This window comes from Apium graveolens, chromosome 9, assembly GCF_009905375.1.
Source record: "Apium graveolens cultivar Ventura chromosome 9, ASM990537v1, whole genome shotgun sequence".
In the NCBI taxonomy this organism is placed as follows: Eukaryota; Viridiplantae; Streptophyta; class Magnoliopsida; order Apiales; family Apiaceae; genus Apium; species Apium graveolens.
The window spans coordinates 229,540,508-229,547,779 of record NC_133655.1 but is presented as its reverse complement, the minus strand read 5'-3'; the positions used below and the strand labels follow the sequence as shown (position 1 = coordinate 229,547,779).

Here is a 7,272-nt window from a genome sequence, read left to right as displayed (position 1 = left end):
CCAAATTATAATGTGATGAAAATATTTGAAAGCCTTGTTTTTTCGTCCAATCCCACTCACACTGCTGATAAATTTGCTCTGAGGGGATCCCGTGTGTTTCCTAAGGTTACCCAGCTCAACAAAAAGGGTATAGATTGCTTAATCTTCTCACTATGCAGTCCTTTGTGTCCAGGGATGTACTATTTAATGAATTTATTTTCCCATTCAAATCAACTTTTGGTATAACCTATATGCAGCCTTTACCCCAAACAAACCCATCTACACCTAACCCTTTAGCCTATGAAGATTACTTTTCCTTTGAAGACACTATTGCTACGAAAATGCCATGTGATAATGATGGTGACACAATAGTTGAGTCAACACAAGAAAACACCCAAGGAGATACCTGTAATGCAAATGCTCAGCCTTTACGTCGTTCTTCTAGACCACATAAACTACTACCGTGGCACAAATATTAGCATACCTCTTCCTCTTACATCACAAACTTGGCTGACAACTCAATCGACTGAAAATTTTCTTGCTTTCTCACCAAATTGATTACAACCTCTGATCTACTCTATTTCAAAGATGCAGTTGATAAGTGGTATTTTATACCACTTAGAACGTCTTAAAATGGCTTAAATTGGTGTCTTGTAATCAAGTATTTTGTGTATTTGATGTGTTTTTCTAGTGTTTATGCATTTCAGGGTATTAGTTGCATTTCGGAGGAGGAATCATCAAGAATAAGCCTTGGCATGTGTTCACCATTGAGAGAGGAAAAGAACGGGCAGATTACGGCGAAGAAACGGAGCAAACCTGGAATTTTTCCAGTAGGGTCCTGCGCGCCCGCGCAGCAATGCTGAGCGGCCGCGCAGCAATGCTGAGCGGCCGCGCAGCAGCCTTGCGCGCCCGAGCAGAAATGCTGAGCGGCCGCGCAGGGTCGGGGAAAAAGCTGAAATATTTTAGACTTCTACTTCTGTTTGGCTTCCAACTTCTATGTAATCTGAGTTTTATGGGACTATTATATAAGTAGATTTGAGATGTTTTCATAGAGAATAAGAGGGAGATTATGTTTTAGATTGTGTTTTGCGCAAGAAGCGAAGAAGATAAGGAAGAAGACCGATTTAGCACACTGCAGCGAAGAGGAAGCATATATTCTTGTGATTCTTGTTTTGTTGTAACGTTGGATGCTAGTTTTCTTGCTTTAACTTATTTACTCTTGTGACGTACTCTGTTTTAATATAATTAGTTTAGTTATTATTTTCTTGTGTTGTTTATCATGATTTCATATGAACCCATGATGGCGATAAGTTCTATTATGGGCTAATCGTGATCATGGGGTTGTAACGGATTTATTATGAAATTCTTTAGTTAATTGTTTAATACTTTAGTGTATGATGATTGCATGATATCTAGTATTGGTTGTGCGTATTCGTCTTATGTGCGCGAACATATAAGATAGGGTGTTAATCTCTTGTGAAGCGACGGTGGATCTTGAGATTTAGAACTTGCCATGCTAGCATAGGTTCATGTACGTTGTGCATGATTAGTGGGTAACTCTAACAGTTTTATTTGCCCTATGTAATCAAAAGGAATAACTTGTGCTTAAATCGTTGTGTTGTCAATTTCTGTAGACATATAGGAACTCAACATAATTGATGACTATTCAACTTCTATCTTAATTGTGGATGCTTGGTAGAATGGTATTAGTACGATGAAAGTTGGCTTTTATCAGTTTCGTGTTATTCGATTAATGTCATCACTGTCACATGCTAAAGGTAATAACAATGGCTATAGAAGGAAGTAATAATGAAGTTGTGATCTCATGAGTGTTTTATTATTGATAAGTTGAAGTGTTAGTTAAGTGGTTAATTAAGTAGTTAATTATAGTTAATATTTAATCAACAATTTTAAGTGTTATTATCTTAACATTGAGAAGTAGTCATACATTGGTGAGTGAGTTTAATTAGACAAAACTTAGTCTGAGTCTCTGAGGGAACGAACTAGAAAATATTCTATATTACTTGCGAACGCGTATACTTGCGTGAATATTAGTGCGTGATTTTGCCCTAACAAGTTTTTGGCGCCGCTGCCGGGGACTCGGCGTATTTGTTTAGTTTATGTACTTACAATCATTGGTCATTAGGACTCAGTGATTAGGACGTAGTAGTTAATTACTCTTTTCGGTTGTGTTTCAGGTACTTTAGCAAGCGTTTATGCAAACTCGTTCTCATGCTCGCAAGAGGACCTTAGATACAGCTGAGGAGAAAGACGAAGTTCTTGATACTCCGGAGAAGTTAGATTTTGAGGATTCGGATTCAGGAACTGAGCAGAAAGAACCAGTAAACATGGGAGATCGTATTGTTCAAGCTGATCCAGCTCTTATGGATTTTTCTCGGCCTAAAATTGATGACATTCAGTCAAGCATCCTTCATCCGGCTATTCAAGCTAACACCTTTGAAATCAAGCCGGGCACTATTCAGATGGTGCAGAATTCTGTTTCTTTTGGAGGAGCGGCAACTGAAGACCCCAACATGCACATAAGAAATTTTGTCGAGATCTGCAGCACTTTCAAGTATAATGGCGTGACTGATGAGGCTATCAAGTTGAGGCTTTTCCCATTCTCACTGAGGGATAAGGCTAAAGACTGGTTACATTCTGAACCAGCTGGGTCCATCACTATGTGGCTAGATCTTGCGCAAAAGTTTCTGGTGAAGTTTTATCCAATGGCAAAGACTGCTACTATGAGGAGTGTTTTTACTCAGTTTGCGCAGCAACCTACAGAATCTATGTGCGAGGCTTGGGAACGCTACAAGGAAATGTTGAGAAAATGTCCACATCATGGAATGCCGGATTGGATGGTAATCACTGGTTTTTATAATGGTTTGGGGGCCCAATCTCGGCCCATGCTCGATGCAGCAGCTGGAGGCGCCTTATGGGCTAAAAGCTATACTGAGGCGTACAATCTTATCGAGACGATGGCTGCAAATGAGCATCAAAACCCAACTCAGAGGATGACGTCAGGCAAGGTAGCAGGTATTCTGGAAGTTGATGCAGCCACCGCTATTGCAGCCCAGCTCCAAGCGCTATCAATGAAGGTTGATTCTTTGGCTACGTATGGAGTTAATCAAATAGCTATGGTTTGTGAGCTTTGTGCAGGTTCTCATGCTACGGATCAGTGTTCTCTTGTCAACGAATCTGTTCAGTATGTGAATAATTATCAGCGACAACAGCAGCCTGTGCCAGCGACCTATCATCCTAACAACAGAAATCATCCAAATATCAGCTGGGGGAATAATCAGAATGCTATTCAGCCACCATATCAGCAAGGAGTAAGTAAACAGTTTAACCCACCTGGATTCCAGCAACCACAGCAATATGCTACAAGACAATCATATCCTCAACAAGGAAGTGCAGCTGCACCTACTAGTGCTGATTTTGAGGAACTTAAGCTGTTGTGCAAGAGTCAGGCGGTTTCTATCAAGACCTTGGAAAATCAAATTGGTCAATTATCCAATGCAGTGCTCAATCGTCAACCTGGCACTCTTCCCAGTGACACGGAAGTACCAGGCAGGAAGGAAGCTAAAGAGCAAGTCAAGGCTATTACCTTAAGGTCTGGAAAAGTAGCTGATGCTGAAAAGGCAAAAGAAGTCGAAGCTGAAGTTAGAGATGAAGAATTTAAGCAAAAGGAGAAAGTGGCGGAACCAAAGAAGACTACTGTTGAACACACTCTGCCTGAGGCTAATACAGGGGAGAAATAGCTCTATCCTCCACCACCTTTTCCTAAGAGATTGCAGCAACAAAAGCTGGATAGACAGTTCGGGAAGTTTCTGGAGGTATTCAAGAAACTTCACATCAATATACCTTTCGCTGAGGCTCTGGAACAAATGCCTAGTTATGCGAAGTTTATGAAGACTATTCTTTCAAGGAAGGTGAAACTGGATGACCTTGAAACTGTTGCTCTCATGGAAGAATGCAGCGCGGTTCTGCAACAAAAGTTACCACCAAAACTGAAAGATCCAGGAAGCTTCACCATTCCTTGCACCATTGGCAATCTAACTTTTGACAAGTGCCTTTGTGATTTGGGAGCAAGCATTAATTTGATGCCGTTGTCGATCTTTAAAAAGCTGGATCTGCCTGATCCAAAACCCACATACATGTCGCTACAATTGGCTGACCGTTCCATTACTTACCCAAGGGGCATAGTTGAGGATGTGCTCGTCAAGGTGGATAAGCTCTTCTTTCCTGCTGATTTTGTTATTCTGGATTTTGAGGAAGATAAGAAGATTCCCATAATCTTGGGGAGGCCTTTCTTGGCTACTGGCCGTACCTTGATAGATGTGCAAAAAGGGGAACTTACTATGCGGGTCCAAGATCAGAATGTGACCTTCAACGTATTCAAGGCAATGAAATTCCCTACAGAAGATGAGGAGTGCTTAAAAGTGGATGTGATTGATTCTGCGGTTACTTCGGAACTCGATCACATGCTAATGTCTGATGCATTAGAAAAGGCCTTAGTGGGGGAATTTGACAGTGATGATGAAGATAGCAACGAGCAATTACAATATCTGAACGCTTCTCCATGGAAGCGAAAGCTCGACATACCATTTGAATCTCTTGGTACTTCTGACCTTAAGAATGCTGAAGGGAAGCTCAAACCATCAATAGAGGAAGCACCTATCTTGGAGCTCAAACCATTACCTGAACACTTGAGGTATGCTTTTTTTGGTGATTCATCTACGTTACCTGTTATTATTTCAGCTGACCTTTCAGGTAGTGAGGAAGACAAGCTCTTAAGGATTTTGAGAGAATTCAAATAGGCTATAGGATGGACCATAACAGACATCAAGGGGATAAGTCCTTCATATTGTATGTATAAAATTCTGTTAGAGGAAGGTAGTAAGCCAACTGTGGAACAGCAGCGAAGACTGAACCCGATCATGAAGGAGGTGGTGAAGAAAGAAATTCTGAAATGGCTAGATGCAGGCATCATTTATCCTATTTCTGACAGCTCGTGGGTGAGCCCCGTGCAATGTGTACCTAAGAAAGGAGGTATCACTGTGGTCGCAAATGAAAAGAATGAGCTCATCCCTACTCGAACAGTTAAAGGATGGAGAGTATGCATGGATTATAGAAAATTGAATAAAGCCACAAGGAAGGATCACTTCCCTCTCCCATTCATTGATCAAATGCTTGACAGATTGGCGGGACATGAGTATTTTTGTCTTCTGGATGGTTATTCCGGATATAATCAGATTTGTATTGCACCAGAGGATCAGGAAAAGACTACCTTCACTTGTCCATTTGGCACATTTGCTTTTCGTAGAGTTTCATTTGGGTTATGTGGCGCCCCGGCCACCTTTCAGAGATGTATGATGGCTATATTCTCTGACATGATTGGAAATAACGTCGAAGTGTTCATGGATAACTTCTCCGTCTTTGGACACTCATATGATGAATGTTTGAATAATCTGCGTGCCGTACTCAAAAGATGCGTGGAAACTAATTTGGTGCTTAATTGGGAGAAATGTCATTTTATGGTGCGTGAAGGCATTATCCTTGGGCATAAGGTCTCTAGCAAAGGTCTGGAGGTGGACAAGGCCAAGGTGGGAGTCATTGAAAATCTTCCCCCACCTAATTTGGTGAAAGGAATCCGTAGTTTTCTCGATCATGCGGGTTTTTATCGGAGATTCATCAAGGACTTTTCAAAGATATCTAAGCCGTTGTGTAATTTACTTGAGAAAGATGTGCCTTTTAAATTTGATGATGATTGTTTGGCAGCATTCGAGACTCTCAAGGGGAGTTTGATCACGGCACCAGTTATTACAGCACCAGATTGGACAGAACCGTTTGAGATGATGTGTGATGCGAGTGACTATGCGGTAGGTGCAGTTCTGGGACAACGCAAGAAAAATCTCTTCCATGTGGTCTACTATGCGAGTAAGACTTTAAATGGGGCCCAATTGAACTACACCACTACTGAGAAGGAGCTTTTGGCTATAGTCTTTGGCTTTGAGAAATTTCGATCTTATCTGCTTGGTACGAAAGTAACAGTATTCACTGATCATGCAGCTATTCGCTATCTGGTTTCTAAGAAGGATTTGAAGCCGAGACTCATTCGTTGGGTACTTTTACTTCAGGAATTTGAGTTAGAGATCAAAGATAGAAAAGGTACTGAGAATCAAGTAGCTGACCATCTCTCTAGGTTGGAGAATCCCGATTCTACTTCACAAGATAGGACGTTAATCAATGAATCTTTTCCGGATGAGCAGTTGTTTGCAATTCAGGAGGAAGAACCATGGTTTGCAGATATTGTAAACTATCTTGTCAGCAATATAATGCCGCTTAATTTGACATCCGCTCAGAAGAAGAAGTTTCTGCATGAGGTGAAGTGGTATATGTGGGATGAACCATATTTGTTTAGACAGGGAGCTGATCAGATCATCAGGAGATGTATCCCGTTCTGTGAGACGGAGGGGATATTACGAGACTGCCATTCCACGGTTTATAATGGACACTATGGAGGTGAGAAGACGGCAGCTCGTATTCTGCAAGCAGGTTTTTTCTGGCCTACTTTGTTCAAGGATGCTCATCAGTTTGTTTTAAGGTGTGATCGTTGCCAAAGAGTGGGAAATTTGTCAAGGAAGGATGAGATGCCATTAAATGTGATGCTTGAAGTCGAGGTCTTTGATGTATGGGGAATCGATTTCATGGGGCCTTTTATCTCGTCTTGCAATAATCAGTACATCTTGCTGGCAGTCGATTATGTCTCAAAATGGGTCGAAGTTAAAGCTTTACCGACAAATGATGCAAAGGCAGTGCTAAATTTTCTTCATAAGCAAATTTTCACAAGGTTTGGAACGCCTCGGGTAATCATAAGTGATGAAGGATCGCATTTTTGCAACCGTAAGTTCACTTCTATGATGCAGCGTTATAACGTGAATCATCGAGTAGCTACTGCCTATCATCCGCAAACAAATGGTCAAGCGGAAGTGTCTAACAGAGAGATAAAGCGCATGCTAGAGAAGGTTGTTTGTCCGTCAAGGAAGGATTGGTCTTTAAAGCTCGAGGAAGCTGTTTGGGCTTACAGAACAGCATACAAAACTCCACTTGGGATGTCACCGTTTCAGTTGGTGTACGGTAAGGGATGTCATCTACCGGCGGAGCTTGAGCACAAGGCCTACTGGGCATTGAAGAAATTGAATCTGGATTTAGATGCAGCTGGTAAGAAAAGAATGCTTCAGCTTAATGAACTTGATGAATTTCGACTGCAAGCGTACGAGAATAACAAAA

General features: G+C 41.4%; 1 non-coding gene across 1 annotated transcript; it reads right to left on the bottom strand.

The window, feature by feature from the left end:
• Positions 1–2,720: 2,720 nt before the first annotated feature.
• Positions 2,721–2,827, bottom strand: LOC141688688 (small nucleolar RNA R71). Its single transcript, XR_012562121.1, has one exon. It is a non-coding gene; the product is annotated as a small nucleolar RNA R71 (small nucleolar RNA).
• Positions 2,828–7,272: the final 4,445 nt, after the last annotated feature.